Raw genomic sequence first — 23,500 nt, 5'->3', positions numbered from 1 at the left:
TTCTTTTATTTTCGAACAAAAAATGATTTGCGCAAAAAAAAAAACGTTCTAAAAAAACTCAAGATTTGTCATATTTTTTGCATGACACAAGCTGGTTAAAATTCATTTGACAGCGTCGTCAATTTAAAAAAAACAGATATTTGAGAAACTGAAATATTTTTCGAAATTTTCAATAAACAAATTTTCTCACAAAACATTTAAAGTTGGACCAAACCAGCATTTATGCGTCCGAATTTCAAAATAAACAAACTATCGTTTTTTGCAATGAAATATCTTTTTTTAAGTAATAATTCACTTCCCTAAGTTTTTTAGGGTAATTCTACACGAAAAAAATTGCGATGCAATTTGCATGAACAATTGAGATATTTTTTAAATATTGATAATTTCCAAACACGTGACCTTTTTGTTATAGGATGACAGAGGCTAAAATCAGCCAAAATGAGCATTAATAATGTGATTGTTTAACAAAAACAAGACTATCAGAAACCAATTTTTGTATATTTAAGTTGAGTCACATTTCAATAGATATTTAATTTTTATCAATCAAGCTAAATTTCGCTCCCCCTCAATTTAGAACTGCCTCGTCAAATCAAAAGGTAAACAAATAAAAAATAAATAAAATTTCAATGAGAATAGACGTACAATCAACTAAAAATACTTTATTTTCCTGCGTTGCTTAGCATTTTATGCAGGATTGAACCGATTTTAAAAATAAATTATTTGAAATTTTAAACCTAGATTTTTTTTTAAATCATGATTGTTTACAACTGCTCGTAATCATAATCTATTTAACAATACTTTGTTCATTGAGTTTTTGAATGTTTTGAAAGTTTCACTTGTTTCATGTGACTATGCCAATGTTTTTAAAAATGTCTTTTTTCTGGAGTCAACTTTGGCTGTGTTTTTTACTAACGTTTCCTATATGCATAATTCTCTACCAACTCAAACGAAATCGGGAAAAGTTGCCTCGACCTCACTTCGATTTGCGTGAAACTTTTGTCCCTGATCACGAATCTGAGGTCCATTTATTGATATCTCGAGACGGAGGGGCGGTACGACCCCTTTCAACACGCAATTAAACTTCCCATAAAATGACATGTTCTAAAAAAATTTACAGTCGAGTAACGGAAAATGCCAGAGTTTTTAAAACTTTATAAGTGTTTTTTTCTATGAAAAATACGTTTTTTCGGAATTCTGAGTACGCCATCAAATCGGGCGTCTAATTTTACATAAAAGTCCCTTTGACACCAAATTTCTATCTCATCACCGTTTCAGACTGCAAATTAATGAAAAACACCTCTTTTTTCGCATGTCCAAAAATGGAAGGAGTCGTACCGCCCCTCCGACACGAGATATCGAAAAACGGACCTCGTATTCGTGATCAGGGACAAAAGTTACCCCTTAAGACAAAGTTTCACGCAAATCGAAAAGGGGTCGGGTCAACTGCAGTGTGAGTTGGCGGATATCCCAAGTAACATTTTAAGCTTTATCAAAGCTGTCACAACCGCTATAAAACCTATCAGCCAAAACCAACATTAAAACCACCAAGTCGTAACAGCCTCCCCAGAACCCCGATAAACCTCACTTAAAACCCAAAAGGACCTCCGCAAAAGGTTGTTACGGCCTATTTATAAAACCCACATAGGAGTTCAAGGCTTTACAACGAAATCCTAACAACCTCCTTAAAGCCTTGATAAAGCCTTTGTTAAAACCTTGTTAGGAGTTAGGGAAAATGACATTTCATACGTCTTCATGCGTCTTATGACAAACAGATTTTATTCTGGCAAAAAATAAGTCTTCGTCTTGCCAAATGAAATTATGGAGATGGTTGTCAAAAATGGTGATGATGATATGATAGATATTGGAGGTAATTGAAATAATTTCAAACCTTATTTCTCGAAATTGGTGGCTCAAATTCAGCTGCGGTTAAAATTTTATTGATGATTGTAGGGGAGATAGAGCCAAAAAAATCAACTCGCTTCATCAAAAATCATTATTTTGTAATCATAGTTTTTAATGTTAAAAAATATTGTATTGCAAATCTTTGCAAAAAATGTTCAAATTATGTTTGAACTTCTGTGGCTATGCTAACGATGTCACAAATTCATCATAATTGTGTGTTTTCATCAAATTTATGATTTTTCATTTTTTTCTGCCAAGATGGCGGTCAATCATATTCAATCAGAGCACGCGTTTAGCGCCATATTTATGCACTGCTTTTTGGCCGCGATAAATGCTCTATTAGGAGCTTATGGTTTTAAGTGAGCTTATTGCATGCCTAATGGCACTTGACAGCTACAACACCCTTGGTTTTAACAAAGCATGCGATAAAACCGTTTGGCAAGGCATTGCCATCTGGTTTTCAAGCCTCTATTAAAACTTTCATAAAACCTTATTGAAAGCCAGTCGGCTTTTATTTTCACCCGGTTTTATGTCCGAGGCATAAAACCTTGTTAGAACCTATTAATTAGCTCTTGCTTGTTGGTTGCGGTGAATGCCCAAATAAAACTATTAAGCAATCAAGATGCTACAATAAAACCTTAATAAAACTTGGTGGTGGCTAGTTGGTTTAAAAATGTTACTTGGGATGTTTTATAAAAATAAGTATGCAGTAATTTTTGTAATGTCTCAAACTATGCCACCACGCATTTTTCTACCATTGAAATGACAAGCTGTGAAAAACAAGAATAAACAATAAACACACAACAAAAAACAAAAACAAAAAAAATAAAGTTTTTCATAGAACAAAAGTTGCCCAAAATGACCTCCTAATCAAGGGAAACAAAATTGGGCAGTAGAGGGTTAAGTTTTTAAAAGTTTGGATAGTGTTGTAGAATCTTAACATCCAACGCAGTAACATCGTCACACCAAAACTCCCTCCCAGCTCGTTAACCACCTGAAGAGGGGTGCCAAAACGGTTAATGAGCAACGGTGGGTGTTGTTCACTGCCACCGCAGCTCACCGGGGGCACTGGCGTTAGCAGACATTGACCGTGTTTTCTCCGCAGATGATCGCGGAGAGATAGCACACAGCTGATTTCCCCCCTATACTTAGTCACCAGCATGCAACACATCAGCGCCACCACGAGATATCGTGATTTCAAATCCTACAACCACGCCGCAAATTGGCCCCATTCGACATCGCAATTTCTCAACCTTCACCTTAAGATTTCCCCCTCCCCTTCTGATTACACGTTGAGGCTGACTGTGTCGATTATTAGCCGCTAAACTGTGATACTAATTGCTCGCGGCATTAATCTCTGCCCGATGCTGCGGGTTTGTTGGGGTGGCGGCCCGTTGATTTATCACTACAGGTGAGTCAATTAGTCGTGCGAACGAGCTTTGAAGAAGTTCTCAAATTTCCAACCCGAGCGGGGGTTCGGGTTGATTGTGCAGAGATCTATCTTTTTCGCGATGGGAGGCTTTTGGGTCGATGAATCGGACAGAAATTTGATATGCGAAACCTGTACCTGTTGTCAAAGGAGTAAGATATGCATCAAAAGTATTCGGTGTAATAACTTCAACACTTTAATTTCAAAACCCATCATTTGCAGTTAAAACAAGTGCACCATCCTTCCATAATGGGTGGCGAACCGATTCCAATCGATAACCTAGAGTGAAAATTGTCACTCTTCACAGGATCCTGAACCATTCTTTGTACTTGTCACAATACACCCCACCACCCACTCACCTCTAACACTCTCCCTGCCAATCAATTCCTTTCCGTTTGTTGTGACTTTTCATTTCAACCAACACGGTCGACGTCAGTGATAAAAGAAGTAAAGGCGTCCGTTTTTTTGTTCTTCTTCTTGTGCTGCTGCTTCTTTTCACTCCAGCACCAGAACAACACCGCTTTGCGCACATCAAGTGGTGTCAAAATTAATTAAAATTTTCCAACATGTCAACATTATTTTTAATTTTCCACCCTGCACATTTCCAATCAACCGACGCGCAAAGACCTCATCCCACCTCCTCCTCTCATCCTCTCCCGTTAAAAAGGAGCAAATCTTTAAAATATTAATAGGACAACCAGTTCCAGCTCCGGGAAAAGGCCCCACTGGACTTGAAGGTAGTTGTAGTCGAAGAGAGTGAAAGCGTTTGAAGACAAGGCGACACCACCACCAGCGTCGTCATCAGCGTGTTGTCGTCGTTGCAGTCAACTTCTACAGGCCCCATTCGTGTTCCACAACTACCCACCCCACAATCAATGCCACCCACTGACTGGGGCATTGGGGAGGACGGAGGGGTGTTTCTATTTGTTTTATGTACTGAGGTTCTTAAAATGTTTTGTATTTTAAAATGCTGATGCATTTAATTAAATTCTTCAGTTTTAAACATTTTGATAAACAGAAGAAATATTTTGAAATCAATAATCAATGCTAGTCTGCTATTTTGTACTAACCATGCCAAAATTTCTATCGAGATAGAACAAGACGTATCTGCAGCATGGAAGCATGGAAATACTATTTGAACTTAGGTTATGAAAAAGAATATTCAGAAAAAAAGTAACACTTAAAAAATCAGTAATTTTTTAAAATAACTTTTTGCAATTCCGTCGTGAAACTACTTACTTTTCCTGTCATTCTTGAACGACGAAATAGCCTACTTTTCTGTACCAAAAATAACAGAATCGAATAGCAACACTTTTCAAAATAAATGCTAAAAAGTTCTACTTTTCAGCACTGAAATGGGTGCTGAAAAGTTGAACTTTTCAGCGCTTGTTTCGAAAAGTAACACTTTTCAACATTATTTTGATTCAAACGATTTAATGACAAAATACATGAAAATTTGACTTAAAAATTCACTCAATGGGTGTTTTTCGGAATTGCAAAAAATGTTGTATGGAACTCGTTGCAAAACTTGATTTTTCAGCACTCTTCGTATTTATCCAACTCGGTGAACCTTGTTGGATAAATGTACGACTCGTGCTGATAAAATCCTCTTCCTGCAACTTGTTGCATAAACTACTATTTTACTCTTTTTATTCACTATAATAAATTACTTATTTTTAATATATTTTTATAACAAAAACTCGATTGTGACTTACCTTCCTTCTTCGATTTTTTTCATTTTTTGATATTTTGGAAGACAAAACACCAACATTTGAGCTGCAGTGGTTCTCAACCTGGGGTACCACGAGCGATCTCAGTGTGTACCGAAAGACATTTGTTGTCATTGTTGATATCTTGGAACCAATGGATATTATTTTCAATGTTACAAAAAACATATTATTCGTGGCCTGAATTTCGATAACGAAAGAAATGTTCAAAAATATTTATAAAAAAAAAAACATATTACAAAATATGCTAAACTTTTCTATTTTTTCCACAGATAAAAAGGCTGGAGCAATATCACAAAAACAATTCAAAACACATAATTAAAAAAAGTTTTGATATTTTTTAATGTATTTAAAATAGTTTAAAAAAAAAACCTCTCTTTCAAAAATTTATGGCAATGTCAAAAACAATGCGAACTTCAAACAATTGGACTTAAAATAAAATAAATTAAAAAAAATGGAAATAATCATAAGAACTATGAAATAAAATTGTAATAATATAATATTTAATTTAAAATATAGTAATGTATTAATACAATAATGTCATCAAAATTATTGGCATTTTCAGTAAAAACATTCTTATTAAATTTTTTTTTAAAATCATGTTTACAAATTCCAATAAAAAATTATATATTTTTTTAATATTTTCGTTGTGCAAAGTTTAAACTTGTAAACTTATTAGAAAGAAAAAAACATAATTGAGAATTTCCAAATGAAAAATTAATCGAAGCCAACTAATGATCCCACTTGGACTTTTTAATTAAATTTGCACACATTCAAGCTGATTTTTTTTTGTCTTTCCAAGTATTTGTTTTCAAAATTTTAATCTAGAAACTTGCCTTATTAGCTCAACAATATTTAAAAAAATAGATTTGAATTTGTATTTAGGCCGTTGCAAATATTTTTCCCTCCTTCAAAATTGGTCCGAAAAATCAGGGGGCAAAAAAAATATTTTTTCAAAGAAATATCAAAATTTCAATGGAAATAGAAGTCTAATCAAAAAGGAACAATCTAAATTGCCTTTTTCTGCATTGATAATGATATTTAACGTGTTTGGACTCGTTTAAAAATATTTTGAGCTTTTATGAAATTACAATGTACAGCACCGCAAAAACAAATTCTCGCAAAAATAAAATTTTCGTCAGTACTTAGAAATTTTTGGAAATCAATGATTGCAAAATAACAGGACAGGTATATGATGCAAATGATGACGCCGTGGCCTGTAATTTAAATTTTTGACTTTTTTTGCCCTTCAAAAAATATTTTTGCCTTATTGATAAAATAAATTAAAAAAAAACCAAAATGCACACAACAAAAATAAAAGAAAAAAAATAAAATCTTATTCTAAAATCTTATTCTAAATCGAAAAGTACCTGGTTGATAATTTCATGAACCATGTTCAAATTATAGCCAATTTTAAAATTTATTTTATCAACAAAAATGTATTTTTAAAATTAAAGAGTGCACTTAAAAAACTTAAAAAAGAAACTATTTTTGAAAAGCTAAGATGACTTTCTGCAATTTGTTTTTATGCATTGTTGATTGACTCTCAATTTTCAATCGATGATAACTTGGAAACCATAGATTGGATTTGCAATGATAAATAGTAAAACTTGTGTAAATTTGCTCAATTTAAAAAAATATCAGAAAATAAAAATCACAACTTACATTTCTTAAAGAGCTTAAATCATTTTTTTCCAACAAATAATTTTAAAGCAAAATCAAATTGGCAATCGAAAACTACTTTACAATATTTTTAATAAAAACGAAGTTGACTTTATAGCTGTCGGCCACCATTGCTAGTACCAACCACTAGTGTCTTCCTTTTTATCTACAAGGACTTCGCCGCCCTGGGCTCCTAAGTGTATGAAAGTATGGCACGGAGCGACGGCGCCGAATACCCATATTAACACAAAGAATTTTAGAGCGCCCGCCGCGGGATTCGAACCGTCGACCTCTGGATTGTGAGTCCAGTGCGCGGTCCGATTGATCCACACGGGTGGGACCGTATTTTTAATAACGAGCTCTAATTTCAGGTATGAACTTGCGATTGTCAGGTTTTTTGAGTTTTAAAGAGAAACACCTTTTAAAACATATTTTGAGTTGCTGAGAAATGTTCAAGATTTAAACTTTTGCAAAATTTACTGATCTTTTCAATGAATATTATTTTAAAATTAAAAAATGAAAGTTAAATTTTTAAAAGGTCTCAAAGTTGATAACTTTGCTTATTTCATATATCAAACCATCTTACACGCAAAAAAAAGCGTTCCCGTAGCCATGAACAAAAAATCACGAATTTAGCAAACAAGCGTGTTCATGGAAACGTGAACAAATTCATGAAATCATGGTACAAAAATCATGAAATCATGATGTGCACTTCATGAAGTTATGAACTAGTTCACGAAGTTGTGATCCATGTTTAAAGCCGAAAAGTTGCGTTATTTTTTAAAGTCGACCGTAACGCTTGGAAACAAAACAGACATGTTTTGACGTGCTGGCCAGCTGATTGGCGGAATTTGCTTGTATTGATTTTCAGAGAGATATTTTAAGAAGTTTTCTCTGCTAATAAATGTTTGTGATTGTTGAGTGTATCTGGATCGTTCGACTTCTGGAGGCGGGTAGTCTAGGTAAGTTTCGTCAGGGGGAAATGGCCACAAGGGCTCATGCATAAAGCCCGTTGCTTTTTGAGGGAGGGGAGAGTCTAGGGAAAAATCACGTTCCAAGGAAAAAGTTTAAATTGTGTATGGTGAAAAGCAACACAGGGAAGGAGAAGGGGAGTTGGGGTTGGAGGAGCAATTCAAACATTTGAAGCATTTCGATAAATTCAAGTACATGTAATGTATTTCAAGTAATTCAGAGTATTCGAGTTTTTTTTTCAATAATTCAAGTAATTCAAGTATATCAAGTAATTATAGTATTCAAGGAAGACCGAAATAAGCCAATTTAAAATATTTCAAATATTTCAAATATTTCAAATATTTCAAATATTTCAAATATTTGTAATATTTGTAATATTTGTAATATTTGTAATATTTGAAATATTTGAAATATTTGAAATATTTGAAATATTTGAAATATTTGAAATATTTGAAATATTTGAAATATTTGAAATATTTGAAATATTTGAAATATTTGAAATATTTGAAATATTTGAAATATTTGAAATATTTGAAATATTTGAAATATTTGAAATATTTGAAATATTTGAAATATTTGAAATATTTGAAACATTTAAATTTTTGAAATATTTGAAATATTTCAAATATTTGAAATATTTGAAATATTTCAAATTATTCAAATATTTCAAATATTTCAAATATTTCAAATATTTCAAATATTTCAAATATTTCAAATATTTCAAATATTTCAAATATTTCAAATATTTCAAATATTTCAAATATTTCAAATATTTCCATTTGTTTTTGTATTTTTTTATTTTTGTATTTTTGTATTTTTGTATTTTTGTATTTTTGTATTTTTGTATTTTTGTATTTTTGTATTTTTGTATTTTTGTATTTTTGTATTTTTGTATTTTTGTATTTTTGTATTTTTGTATTTTTGTATTTTTGTATTTTTGTATTTTGTATTTTTGTATTTTTGTATTTTTGTATTTTTGTATTTTGTATTTTTGTATTTTTGTATTTTTGTATTTTTGTATTTTTGTATTTTTGTATTTTTGTATTTTTGTATTTTTGTATTTTTGTATTTTTGTATTTTTGTATTTTTGTATTTTTGTATTTTTGTATTTTTGTATTTTTGTATTTTTGTATTTTTGTATTTTTGTATTTTGGTATTTTTGTATTTTTGTATTTTTGTATTTTTGTATTTTTGTATTTTTGTATTTTTGTATTTTTGTATTTTTGTATTTTTGTATTTTTGTATTTTTGTATTTTTGTATTTTTGTATTTTGTATTTTTGTATTTTTGTATTTTTGTATTTTTGTATTTTTGTATTTTTGTATTTTTGTATTTTTGTATTTTTGTATTTTTGTATTTTTGTATTTTTGTATTTTTGTATTTTTTGTATTTTTGTATTTTTGTATTTTTGTATTTTTGTATTTTTGTATTTTTGTATTTTTGTATTTTTGTATTTTTGTATTTTTGTATTTTTGTATTTTTGTATTTTTGTATTTTTGTATTTTTGTATTTTTGTATTTTTGTATTTTTGTATTTTTGTATTTTTGTATTTTTGTATTTTTGTATTTTTGTATTTTTGTATTTTTGTATTTTTGTATTTTTGTATTTTTGTATTTTTGTATTTTTGTATTTTTGTATTTTTGTATTTTTGTATTTTTGTATTTTTGTATTTTTGTATTTTTGTATTTTTGTATTTTTGTATTTTTGTATTTTTGTATTTTTGTATTTTTGTATTTTTGTATTTTTGTATTTTTGTATTTTTGTATTTTTGTATTTTTGTATTTTTGTATTTTTGTATTTTTGTATTTTTGTATTTTTGTATTTTTGTATTTTTGTATTTTTGTATTTTTGTATTTTTGTATTTTTGTATTTTTGTATTTTTGTATTTTTGTATTTTTGTATTTTTGTATTTTTGTATTTTTGTATTTTTGTATTTTTGTATTTTTGTATTTTTGTATTTTTGTATTTTTGTATTTTTGTATTTTTGTATTTTTGTATTTTTGTATTTTTGTATTTTTGTATTTTTGTATTTTTGTATTTTTGTATTTTTGTATTTTTGTATTTTTGTATTTTTGTATTTTTGTATTTTTGTATTTTTGTATTTTTGTATTTTTGTATTTTTGTATTTTTGTATTTTTGTATTTTTGTATTTTGTATTTTTGTATTTTTGTATTTTTGTATTTTTGTATTTTTGTATTTTTGTATTTTTGTATTTTTGTATTTTTGTATTTTTGTATTTTTGTATTTTTGTATTTTTGTATTTTTGTATTTTTGTATTTTTGTATTTTTGTATTTTTGTATTTTTGTATTTTTGTATTTTTGTATTTTTGTATTTTGTATTTTGTATTTTTGTATTTTTGTATTTTGTATTTTTGTATTTTTGTATTTTTGTATTTTTGTATTTTTGTATTTTTGTATTTTTGTATTTTTGTATTTTTGTATTTTTGTATTTTTGTATTTTTGTATTTTTGTATTTTTGTATTTTTGTATTTTTGTATTTTGTATTTTTGTATTTTTGTATTTTTGTATTTTTGTATTTTTGTATTTTTGTATTTTTGTATTTTTGTATTTTTGTATTTTTGTATTTTTGTATTTTTGTATTTTTGTATTTTTGTATTTTTGTATTTTGTATTTTTGTATTTTTGTATTTTTGTATTTTTGTATTTTTGTATTTTTGTATTTTTGTATTTTTGTATTTTTGTATTTTTGTATTTTGTATTTTTGTATTTTTGTATTTTTGTATTTTTGTATTTTTGTATTTTTGTATTTTTGTATTTTTGTATTTTTGTATTTTTGTATTTTTGTATTTTTGTATTTTTGTATTTTTGTATTTTTGTATTTTTGTATTTTTGTATTTTTGTATTTTTGTATTTTTGTATTTTTGTATTTTTGTATTTTTGTATTTTTGTATTTTTGTATTTTTGTATTTTTGTATTTTTGTATTTTTGTATTTTTGTATTTTTGTATTTTTGTATTTTTGTATTTTTGTATTTTTGTATTTCCGTAGTGGCCAGGTTGGGCCAGAGGACATTGGTTTCACTTAAAACGGTCACAATTTTTAATTTGATAAATTTTGATACGTCACGTGACCCGGTTCCTTGCAAATTCCGAAGTGACCCCAAGTGGCCACCGGTAACCGGTGACCCGTTCCGGAGTGGCCAAGTTGGTCCAGGTGACGTTGGCATCACTCAAAATGGTCACAGTTTTTAATTTGATGAATTTTGATACGTCACATGACCTGGTTTCTTGCAAATTCCGAAGTGTCTCGAAGTGGCCACCGCTAACCGGTGTCCCGTTCTGGAGTGGCCAGGTTGGGCCAGAGGACATTGGTTTCACTTAAAACGGTCACAGTTTTTAATTTGATGAATTTTGACACGTCACGTGACCCGGTTCCTTGCAAATTTCGAAGTGACCCCAAGTGGCCACCGGTAACCGGTGACCCGTTCCGGAGTGGCCAGGTTGGTCCAGGTGACGTTGGCATCACTTAAAATGGTCACAGTTTTTAATTTGATGAATTTTGATACTTCACATGACCTGGTTTCTTGCAAATTCCGAAGTGTCCCGAAGTGGCCACCGGTAACCGGTGTCCCGTTCCGGAGTGGCCAGGTTGGGCCAGGGGACATTGGTTTCACTTAAAACGGTCACAGTTTTTAATTTGATGAATTTTGATACGTCACATGACCCGGTTCCTTGCAAATTCCGAAGTGTCCCTAAGTGGCCACCGGTAACCGGTGACCCATTCCGGAGTGGCCAGGTTGGTCCAGGTGACGTTGACTTCACTTAAAATGGTCACAGTTTTTAATTTGATGAATTTTGATACGTCACATGACCCGGTTCCTTGCAAATTCCGAAGTGTCCCTAAGTGGCCACCGGTAACCGGTGACCCGTTCCGGAGTGGCCAGGTTGGTCCAGGTGACGTTGGGATCACTTAAAATGGTCACCGTTTTTAATTTGATGAATTTTGATACGTCACATGACCTGGTTTCTTGCAAATTCCGAAGTGTCCCGAAGTGGCCACCGGTAACCGGTGTCCCGTTCCGGAGTGGCCAGGCTGGGCCAGAGGACATTGGTTTCACTTAAAACGGTCACAGTTTTTAATTTGATGAATTTAGATACGTCACGTGACCCGGTTCCTTGCAAATTCCGAAGTGACCCCAAGTGGCCACTGGTAACCGGTGACCCGTTCCGGAGTGGCCAAGTTAGTCCAGATGACGTTGGCATCACTCAAAATGGTCACAGTTATTAATTTGATGAATTTTGATACGTCACATGACCTGGTGTCTTGCAAATTCCGATGTGTCCCCAAGTGGCCACCGGTAACCGGTGTCCTGTTCCGGAGTGGCCAGGTTGGGCCAGAGGACATTGGTTTCACTTAAAATGGTCACAGTTTTTAATTTGATGAATTTTGATACGTCACGTGACCCGTTTCCTTGCAAATTCCGAAGTGACCTCAAGTGGCCACCGGTAACCGGTGTCCCGTTCCGGAGTGGCCAGGTTGGTCCAGGTGACGTTGGCATCACTTAAAATGGTCACAGTTTTTAATTTGATGAATTTTGATACGTCACATGACCTGGTTTCTTGCAAATTCCGAAGTGTCCCGAAGTGGCCACCGGTAACCGGTGACCCGTTCCGGAGTGACCAGGTTGGTCCAGGGTCCGTTGGCTGCCCTTGAATTGGGCACGTTCCCGGTATTTGTCATTTGCGGCCAAAAATTCCAAAATCGGTTAAATTATCTAATTTTGCCACCCGAATAACCTTAATCAAGTAGATGTCCCACTTGTAAGTTGCTCCATATACCTAGTTGGCGACACCCCTTTAGCGCTCTGCGCGCCGCCATCGTCAATTTACAGGTACTAAATTGGAAAACAAAATCATAGTACTCTGTGCACTTGCCTGTTGAAAAATTGTTTTGTTTTTGACAAAGTGTCACCAAATTTGGTTCAACAACTCCTTGAACAAACTATTTTCGTAATTTACCATTTTAAATCCCAAAACACGTAAAAAATCGGCCACCAGGTGGGTACTCCAGCAGGGCATGTAGCTGTGGCAGCAGCTGTTAAGAATCTAGCTAGAATTAAAGAACCGGAAACGGGAGGAGATGACTCTCTTCAAGCCAAAAACGGACTGTTCCCACTCGATGGCGAAGCCTCTTTGGATTTGCTCCACTCCCCCGGCCAGATGAAAAAGTATGTAGTATGTAAAAAGTATGAGTGGATGCTTAATTTTTTAATTATTTTTTTTTCAGACGTGAATGTTAAACTTTTGCTAAAATGCAGCGTAAGAATAGACAAACAAATGTAATGCTGATCCCACCGTCCGTCTTCTAAACTACCCGGCTGACATTGAACCGCAAGAACAATCTTGAGCTTTGGGAAAAGTTCAGGAGCCGTTCCAAAATCTAAACAAATAAAATTTAATCAGCATGTAGATGTATGATATCATTTTTATTGAGTCAACATGTTATTATCAATTAACAAAATAGAACAGGAAACAGTTGCAACAAAAATCGAGGCGTTTCATAATGGTGGCCAGCATGTGTTTAGATTAGATTTATGTTTCCGCTCGCCTCCGGCAAGTTAGCAGCTATTCCGGAAACGGTGGATTGTCGCACTCCGTGGTTCTTGTAGAACCGGGCCCCGGGAAAAGCTTTGCTGGAGTTTTGTCCACACGAGAAAGCTGTGGCCGATAAAAGCGCTGACAGTTTCGGTCAGATTCTAGAACGCTGCAGAGTTTTTGTTTGCTTTAGTGGAATGGTTAATCAGGTTTTGTGTGCAACCAGAGGGCCTGTAAAAATAAATTTTCTCATAAGCAATTTTTCTGTTAACATTTATTCTACTCACTTGCTAACACGTCTCCAAGCTGAACGGATGGCACCGTCGGAGGAATCAGCTCCGATCGTTGGATTTTCGGTGGTCGGAGATGCCCGCACCGGTTTGTTCTCAGAGGAAAAAAGCCAACGATTTGAAGTCCCACTTGTTGGTGAAATGTTGACAGAAAATAAACAAAGTTTGAAAAGCAGCTGTTGCTACGATGCAACCGTAACATTTGAACTGAAACTGAGGAAAATAATTTTCCCTTTGGAAACATCGAAAAGTAGTACCTGTAAATTGCCACCAGGTGCAATTTTGGCGTGGCGGTAGTGTCGCCAGCCCCAACAGGGGAGTGGCGTATCTATATATATTTAGTCTATGGAATAACTGACTGTAGAAAACTAAATCCGTACACGTGCCAAAATTAAATAGTTCGTCACGTGATCAGTGAATGATACCGTACAACTGTCACTTTCCCGTTTAATAATTTCTGAACGTTCTTCGTCTCTGTTTCAAAGCTGTGGCTACGCCCACAATTTCGTGTTTTTTGTTCGCATGAGCGTGAACAAATTTATGATTTGTTTCCTAATACCATGAACGAAGTTTATGATTACGGGAACTAGAAAAACGTAACCAGACCAGGCGTTACGGTTTTTCGTGAACAAACGTTCATGGAAATCGATTGCAAACATGCATTTGTTCACGGTGCAAAATCTTATCATAAAATTTGCTTTGTTTCCATTTTCATGGTACGTTGTTCACGTTTACGCGAACGGACTTTTTTGCGTGTATAATTTACTTTATCTCACAAAAATATAAAATTTTTAAACGTTTCGAAAATTAAAACATACTGTAGAACATATATATATTTTTTTAAGAATTCAACTATTAGTCACAGCTCTACATACCAATTCGGTCAGGAAATCCCTTCTTAATAAAGAGACAGCATTTCATACATTTAAATACTTTTTTTTTATGATCAGCCTAATAATGCAAAATGACGTCATTTCACATAGTGAATACATGGACAAATTTTCATCAAATCGAAAAAAAATCTAGTAAAATCGATTTGTGAAAATTAAGAAAACCAATCACATCTAAATATATTAAAAATCAAGGGAGATAAGGTATTACAAAAATGGGTATTTTTTAAGTATGTTGCTAATTTTTCTGAATAGTCCTTATACATAACCTACAATTTGGCTCAAAACACCAAATCGCTCAGAAAATTCCTTAAAAGAGATACAGTTTTTCTAATATTCACGTTTTCGAATATAATGACGTACATCATTTTTGAACAGCTGCTAAAATTGTGAAGAGACTTGTGACTTTTTGGTAGACACAAAATCGATGAGAAATACGTTTATAATAATTTTGAGTACGCCATTATCTCGGGTGTTCAAATTTAAATAAAATTACTTTAAACACTAAATTTTCAAATTTTGAATTCGTGATCAGGGACAAAAACTACCCCTTAGGACAAAGTTTCACTCAAATCGAAGTAATGCCGAGAATGACAGTATTGCGATCAGAAAAATAAAAGAAAACAGAATAAATAAAAAAAACTAACTTAACCTACCTACGTTGGTTGGTGCCTTTTTCACTCCTAAAAAAAACTGTAAATAATTTCCATCTGGATTATAAATTTATTGGAAACAAAGTACGCAGAAAACAAGATTGTAGGTATGGAACCAACTTAGTTCAATTAAAATCTAACTCAAAAAATATTGATAGAATTACCAGATCCTTTAGATGCGTTTGGATGGATTTCGAATACCTATGCAACGATAGGTTGGAAGATGGGTCCGGATATAGTTTTCGTTCAGATAAGTGAGATCCAGCCTCAAAAAAGTACATAAATATAACTTAAGTGGTCATAACTTGGGACAGGATTGCCAGATTTTCATTTTTTTAGAATCTTTTGAAAGGTCTTTCGATAAATTATCAAACGGTAAATAATATGATGATATTTGATAAGATTTTGATTTCTTACATCCGGATATATGCGAAAACACATTTATATACATAACTTTTGAACTATTTATCGAATTTATTTTGTTTAAACTCGAGCTATGGGACCCTAAACCGAGTCAAATACGACCAGTTTTGCCTAAATCGGTTCAGCCAGTGTTGAGTTAACTTAGTGACATTATTGGTAACACACTTACACACATACACACATCACACAGACGGACAGACATTTGTTCAGTTTTCGATTCTTGATAGGTATATGTGAAGGTGGGTCTACGAGCTTTATGTGAAAAGTTCATTTTTAGAGCAGGATTGAAACCTTACTTCATTGAGGAAGGCAAAATGGCTTCAAAATCACAGTAAATCTTAAACATTATTGATTGATTGTTGGTTCGAATAAAATTAAAACAGAATAAACAATGTGTTGCATGGAACCAAAAATTCTAAGTTATCGAGTTGATTTGAAATGCACCTAACATAACATTTTGAACAACCTTAGTACATCTACTTCCAAAGACAAAAACTTGAGCCGTTAACAAAGACAGAACCGTCATCGCTGCAACAAGACAAGACTATGAAATGAACCGAAAAAACAGTTTGTGGGGTAAAAGTTCCCTCCCACCTCCACCCACCTCTCTCATTATCAACCCCTTGCGTGAGAGGGTGACATTTTACAGTGGAGGCACTGCGGTGGGGAGGCTTCAAAACATGAATAATAATAATGTGTATAGTTTCTCAATTTATTCGCAAACGCGGCGCGGCGGGGTTGAGGCCGTCAAATGGCAGCAACGATTTTTGTGGCAAAGTTTTTCCTACAGCCTGGAAAAATGAAAAACAGCACAGGGTGAAAGACAGAGTTCGCACCTGAAAAGAAGGTGCTGTCTTGTCGGCAAAAGTCACTGCCAGGAGGAAATGTAAAGTGCAACCAGGTGTACTATTTCTGGGTAGTATTTAGTGAACTTGCGGGTGAGGGAAGGGGGTTGAGTTGTTTGTTTCTGCCGCCGTGAATGATGATAAATATGGGCTGTCAAGCTGGCAATGGGCGAGAAAAGTGCCAGAAGTTGTCACAGGAAACGATTGTCTCTGGGCCGTGGCGACACACCCGGTTACGAGATGGGGTGACATTCTGTGGGAATGATTGGTTTCCATGAATAATTTCTTATTAATAATGGCTGTTTGGTGGTGATGAGTTTTGTGGTTGGAAGACGTTTTTATTACAGTGTAGTGAGAGGAGGGTATTTGTAACCAGCAAGGAACAATTATTTGCATAAGTTAATGTCTGAAAAGTTTTTAAAGAAAACTAAATTGCCTACCTAAAGTGCTACACAACGTTTCATGTAATGTTAAAGTAAAATTATCTACAATTTTGGAATTATACGGTGCAACAAAAGCCAGGTCAATCTAATTAACATAATTGATAATTTCAAAATTGATTGACTCTCAATTGACATCATCCAATTTCGATGTTCACAATGTAACAAAGGTAACGCATCAAATAAACTAATGAAAAAAATACTAAAACACAACCACATACACAGCGTGTCAGGCAAAAAGTGGTCCAAACAATTATGAACCCCGACCGTTGTAATACCTTTAATCATCTAATTAAACCTGATGTAAATTGACCGTTTTGTTTAACCCTTCCCCCCTGCTTTTTGTCCATTTCCGCCACACCATAATGGACAGAGGTGAGTGGGCTAAATGGAGCCTAATCAACCGCCACTCCGTAATCGAACGGCAAACATTCGATTAAAAACACTCTCTCCCTCTCGCACTCTTTCTCCGGGCAAGCAAACAAAACGAGGCCAGCCAATTCTTTCCCGGACTTGAACCAGTGCGTGCGTGTGCAGCGGAAATGGCTTGTAATAAAATGCAATCACAAACAAACACACACACACACACACACCAGTTGAATATTTTATAGAGTTTTCCACGCACTCAAATGTGCACACAAATGCAGGCAGAAATCGAATGGGAGGGGGAGGGACTCCGAACGCACGCAAGATTCAGTCTGGACGACATGATTACAGCGGTTTCGATATACACCGGAAAAACATCGGCTAATCAGTTGAAAATCACAAATTAAATACCTGCCCGGAACGGACGCACGAACGCTCACCCCAAAAAAGTACCACCACAAACAAATGGATTTCACCGGATTCATAGTTGCAAATATTTTCGGGCTTTGTCTTCTTTATAGTGGCTCGAACAATCATCATTTTAGGAATAAAAACCCGCAACTTTTGAGCCAAAGAAAAGTATTAACAAAAATGTTGCCACCTGGTTATGATTTGTTGAAAAAATTAATTGTTTTTGGAAAAAATTAAATTTTATTTAAGCTTTTTTATTTAGATTTTTTATGTAAAATCTCATTTGCAATCGAAAAATACTTAACAGATTTTTTGATGATGTACATCGTTTTTAAGGCATAGCCACTTCAAGTTAAATTTTTACTGAAAAAATCCTGTTTTTCATTCTTTTAATAATGTCTATGATTGTCCAATAGGGTGCCCAGAATATGGGACTTTTTTTCAAAACCACGCGGCTTTCTGTCCTACATATCAACAAATTTTGAAAACTAATAAAATACGGATTATGTTAGTTTTTTTTAATATGAAAAAAATTATCAAGGAAAAAAATTTCTTTTTCCGAGACCAACTTTTCTGAATATTCCTTATCAATTCCTACAACTCTACCAAAGACACTAAACGATCAGGAAATCCCTTAAAAGATACAGGTTTTTTGGAGTATTTACGTACCATTTATAAACATTTTATATATGCTTATTAGGGTGGGTACGTTTTTCAAAAAGTTCTCGGATCAAGTTTTAGTATGGTTCTCCTTGTAAGGCATGCCCATAGGGACTTTCATGCCAAATATCAGCTCATTTGGTTGTAAACTGGCTGCGCGCATCAGGGTTAAAGTTTACATGGGAATTACTATGGGAAATTGGAACTTTTTGTTCAAACGCTCCTACAGGTCTGGGAAAATCACGCGCCAACTTCTGGTATGGTCAGGCCTATGGGGAATGGTCTGGAGAACACTTTTCCCGAAGAGAGCATATGGATTCGTTGTCCCTAGACCTGGCGCATCGGCAAACAATCCGATGTCTCCGGAATCAACGGTTTTCTCTCAAAAAGCATCAAATTTTCCTTAGCATGCTATGAAAGCTCGATGAACACCGCGACGCCATACGTCAGGCAGCTACCACGTGGTTGAAAAATTTGCAAAAAAATACAAATTTGCTATGCAAAGATTCTGAATTCGACTAAATAATATCAGGATTGCTCGAAATGATCATTTTCTAGTTGAAAGAAGGTTTGCAATTGAATATTCCAGCCGTTTTTCACCCACGTGGTAGCTGCCTGACGTATGGCGTCGCGGTTTTTCATCGAGCTTTCATAGCATGCTAAGGAAAATTTGATGCTTTTTGAGGGAAAACCGTTAATTCCGGAGACATCGGATTGTTTGCCGATGCGCCAGGTCTAGGGACAACGAATCCATATGCTCTCTTCGGGAAAAGTGTTCTCCAGACCATTCCCCATAGGCCTGACCATACCAGAAGTTGGCGCGTGATTTTCCCAGACCTGTAGAAGCGTTTGAACAAAAAGTTCCAATTTCCCATAGAAATTCCCATGTAAACTTTAACCCTGATGCGCGCAGCCAGTTTACAACCAAATGAGCTGATATTTGGCATGAAAGTCCCTATGGGCATGCCTTACAAGGAGAACCATACTAAAACTTGATCCGAGAACTTTTTGAAAAACGTACCCACCCTAATGCTTATGTAAAGAACTGAAAAAAAAGATTTTTTTTTTAAATTAAGTTGTTATTTGAAAATAAATTATTGCAATAAGCCTTTGACTTTTTCAGATTCAAGGGATATTAACTTTGAATTTTTTAGAATAGTATCTTTAAAAATTGTCATGATTGGTCAATTTCTGATTTTTTTTCATCTAATTTAAAAATATTTTTAACTTTTCTTTTAGTATTTTTGATCTCTCCTTTGTTTGCTGCCATGCAAATATCAAATTTACAAACAAATTGTTTTGTTCTATTTTAATTTTTATTGGTTTATTCAAAACAAATGATTTAGTTCACAATGCCATAAGTGATGATTTGTGATTTAAAAAATCCAAATTCTAAATCATGATTAAATTGCCACAATAATAAATTGAAAGATTAAACAAGAAAAATATTGTCGGAATAGAAAATTCTTTTTCCCGTGTTCAGGAGGTCATTTTGAGCAACTTTTGTTCTACGAAAAACTTTACTTCTCATGTTTTATGTTTTTCTTGTTTCATTTTTAGTATTTTAATTTGCATTTATCTTGTTTAGTTTATGTTTGTTTTTGGTATTATTTGGCCTTCTCTACCACCTAATATTCGCCTATCTAATTTTTTCACGTTTTTGCAGTCACTTTTTCAATTTTTTGCATGTTTTTCACATTTTCTGTTATAGAATCGCACCATCATCATTTAAATTGCAAAAAAAAATGCGTAGAGGCATAGTCTGGGACACTACAAAAATTACTGCATACTTCTTTTTAATGAAAATATAGGAAATGTTAGTTAAAAAACACAGCCAAAGTTGATCCCTAAAAAATGACATTTTTAAAAACATTGGCCAAGTCACATAAAACAAGTTAAACTTCCAACCATGAAATTTTCTAAAATTTTAAGAGTTCTTCTTTACAATGCTTTTTTTCCTTCGAGAAGTCGCGTGTTTTCGCCTTTCTTACAAGTGCCCTTACAAACTGTGTACAAAGTACACGTACGCGACCTCCGGTGGGTTATAGATCAAAAATCGGTTGGAAAATTGATTTTTGGCGAATTTTTAGATCAAAGCCCGTCTAAAGGCGGGGTTAGGTTGTAGAGGGTTAAATGAAAAACTCAACAAAAATTTCGGAACCATGGATATTATAATGAAAAATTAAAAAAAACCTTAAAAATGCGTTCGATTTTAGACTTTTTTCTGCTGCTCATATTGAAACAAGTATCATTAATAGGAACCATTCATGAACACTTTAGAGGATCAATAGTTACCGAGTTCACTTGGTTTATGGATAGCCCCTTGGGCTTAAACAAATTTTATGCAAAGTTTATGTCCTTGCAACAAAAATAATCATCCGTGCTTCATATATCATTACAGTTAGCTTTTATAGAAAATTTGAAATATATCAATTAATTTAGGAGATTATGTTATCCTAAAAATTGACGTCTTTTACCGAGCTGAAAAAAATGTAAAAAGGTTGAAAAATCTGTTGACTCCACAGAAAAAAATTCAGCAGGGAATGGTGACATATTATGTGTCAAAAAAGAAATGTGTTATATTATTGATCCTTGCACTGTAACTTGGATTTGGCCCGCACTTTTCTCTCGCACTTTTGACAACAAAATTTCCAAAAACTAGGCAACCAGCATTTGTTTATTTACATTTCCAGTCGCAGTTTCCACCAAACTGGACATTCGCACTTTAAAATTGCGATTGACCGGTGAGCAACATCGGCTCGCTTTGATATATTTTTGAGAAAATTAAAATTTCCCAAGCCAGTTTGACAAGTCGCAATAGTGCGATCGATAGCAATAATTTAGTGCGAAGTCCAAGTTAGTGAGAATTGCGCAATACATCATAAAAAACATTATCGTTTTTATCAGGTTCATATTTTTACTCAATGTTTAGGAAATATTACTCAAAAAAAGGTAATATTCAACCAATCAAAATTTCATCCTTCCAAAATTCAACTATTTTTCTGTGTAAAAGTGCAAAAATAAGCATTAAACAGTAAAAAAGTTGAACTTGTAAAATTGCAAATTTGGTTGGTTGAAATTATTACCTCTTTTTTGAGTAATATTACATAAAAAAAGTGTAAAATGATCTGATGAAAATTCACCAAAAACCAAAAACTGATGAAAATTCTACAGTTTCTGATGCATTAGGTACACATTTTTTACACAAATTCTGTCATTTTCCTGATGAATATTACCATCTTTTTTTGTGTGTATACAATGTATTCAGAATATTGTACCGTTTCTTTTTATTTTGGATTTCAATGACAAACATTATTCTTTAATCATTCAATATTATTTTGTCCCCTGATTTTTTTAAGAAAAAATCGAAATGGTAAAATGGGCGGGGTAGAACCGGAAATAAAATTTTGAAATTTCCGTAATACAAAAAATATAACTGAAACAAAAATTAAGTTATATTCAAAGAATAAAAATAAATAAGGTGACAATTATATCAAATGAATATAAAACTCAAATATTAAAAAGGTTGAAAATCAGGCTTTTGAAAAAATGCTCATATTTGTTAAAATGTTAAAAATCACAGAAACATTACAGAATCTCGCAGAAATATCTCAGAACAGTTTGAACTCATCCTAATAAAAAAAAATGACGATTTGAAAGTTGTTGTTTGCTCGTTTTTTCAGAGCTTACACTAAAAACAGTTTAAGTTAGTTTTCAAGTTACAATTGTTTAAATTTATTAAACCAAAATCAAATTTTCTTTTACAGGTATTTAGCATTTCTAGTAGAGAATTTAAGACATTTCCAGGTACAACAAGTTTCATTGTAAGTTTGGTTTTGCCTTCCTCACCTCAATGATAAAAGGTTAGAATCACTCGAAAAATGAACTTCGTAATTTGATCTCGTAGACCCACCTTCACCGTATACATATCGACTCGAGTTCTGAGCAAATGTCTGTGTGAATGTGTGTAGGTATGTGGAAAATACATTGTCACTCGATTATCTCCAGACTGAACGTATTTTAACCGTTTTGGTCTCATTCGATCCATCTTGGGTTCTCGTAATTCATTGAATAGTGACAGCAAGTTTAGTGAAGTCCTTCAAAAGTTATGTTAAAAAAAATATTTTGACTAAGTTCCGGAAGATTGTAAAAAGGGTGATTTTTTTAAGTCGAGCCCAAAAGGTTGAAGATCAGACAACCCTTTCATAAGATATAACTATTTAAGTGTTATTTATACAGTATTTTAAGGCTGTGTCAAAATCAAATCAAATTATTCGCTCTACAGCATTGCCTTGGCGTTCTCGATTGCGAGATTCCTACTCGAAACTAGGTGTCTGAAGGCTTGATTGTTGAGGCAATTGCAAACCTCTTTTTACACCTTAGCTTCCATCCACCTCGGGATTCGAACTGACGACCTTTGGATTGTTAGTCCAACTGCCTACCAGCGACTCCACCGAGACAGGACCCAGGGAGACGACTCCTACACCTGGACTGAGCTAACGACCTAATCTCTAGGATAGTCCGGGGCCAACATTTACTTCCCCGTCCGACGGAAGGCGTGATCAGACAAATCTCGTCTCGAAAAATGCCGCCGGGACCGTTTGGGATCGAACCCAGGCCGACTGGGTGAGAGGCAACCACGCTTACCCCTTCACCACGGTCCCGACGGCTGTGTATTCACTACATAAATATGAGGAAGGCAGCAACCACCTGAAGGTGAATTAAGTACCGTAAACCGGGGTGACTTTGATAGGATTTCAATTTGTTTTTGAAATATTTTCCAACAGGTAAGGTTTTTCTCAAGATTATTATTTTTAAAACATGTACTGGGGTAGGCCACACAAAGTCCATGCACTATTTTGGAAAAAAAGTTTTTTCAATAGTGTTTAGAAAAATAGTTACGTTAAAAATTCTTAGTTTAAATTCCGGGGTGACTTTGATAGTCATAGTTTTTCTTGTTAAAATCATATTTAAGATGTTCAAACTTTATTTGTATGTTAAACAAGCCTTACCCGACAAACTTCATTCTGCCTTTTTTCTGCCTCCTGTGATCAAAATTTGATTTTACGTAACTTTCCCCATACAATTTGCCGATGCTCCGGAATCGGTTCCAGAGTGGCCAAAGTGTCAATTAGCTAGCGTATAAACCTTCCTTGGGCTAATACGAACCCAACGCAATAAAGAAAACCTCGATCCGACGCTCCGTATTGAACTGATTCGCGTTCGAACAAAACCGTCGAAATTTTTTATATATATAGATAGATGTACCATCACTAAA

The 23,500-nt window shown here is 33.6% G+C and overlaps 1 protein-coding gene and 1 long non-coding RNA gene across 2 annotated transcripts in view; both read right to left on the bottom strand.

The window, feature by feature from the left end:
* LOC120422779 (protein tiptop) overlaps positions 1–23,500 on the bottom strand; it is a 671,857-nt gene that overhangs the window by 431,116 nt on the left and 217,241 nt on the right. The window lies entirely within an intron of this gene.
* LOC120425558 (uncharacterized) lies at positions 13,121–13,802 on the bottom strand. Its single transcript, XR_005606550.2, has 2 exons — positions 13,532–13,802; positions 13,121–13,475 (listed from the first exon to the last, which is right to left on the bottom strand). It is a non-coding gene; the product is annotated as an uncharacterized LOC120425558 (long non-coding RNA).

The sequence above is a fragment of the Culex pipiens genome, chromosome 2, assembly GCF_016801865.2.
Source record: "Culex pipiens pallens isolate TS chromosome 2, TS_CPP_V2, whole genome shotgun sequence".
Taxonomy (NCBI): Eukaryota; Metazoa; Arthropoda; class Insecta; order Diptera; family Culicidae; genus Culex; species Culex pipiens.
Note: the sequence above shows the minus strand (reverse complement) of the source record. Positions and strands in the feature narration are given on the sequence as shown.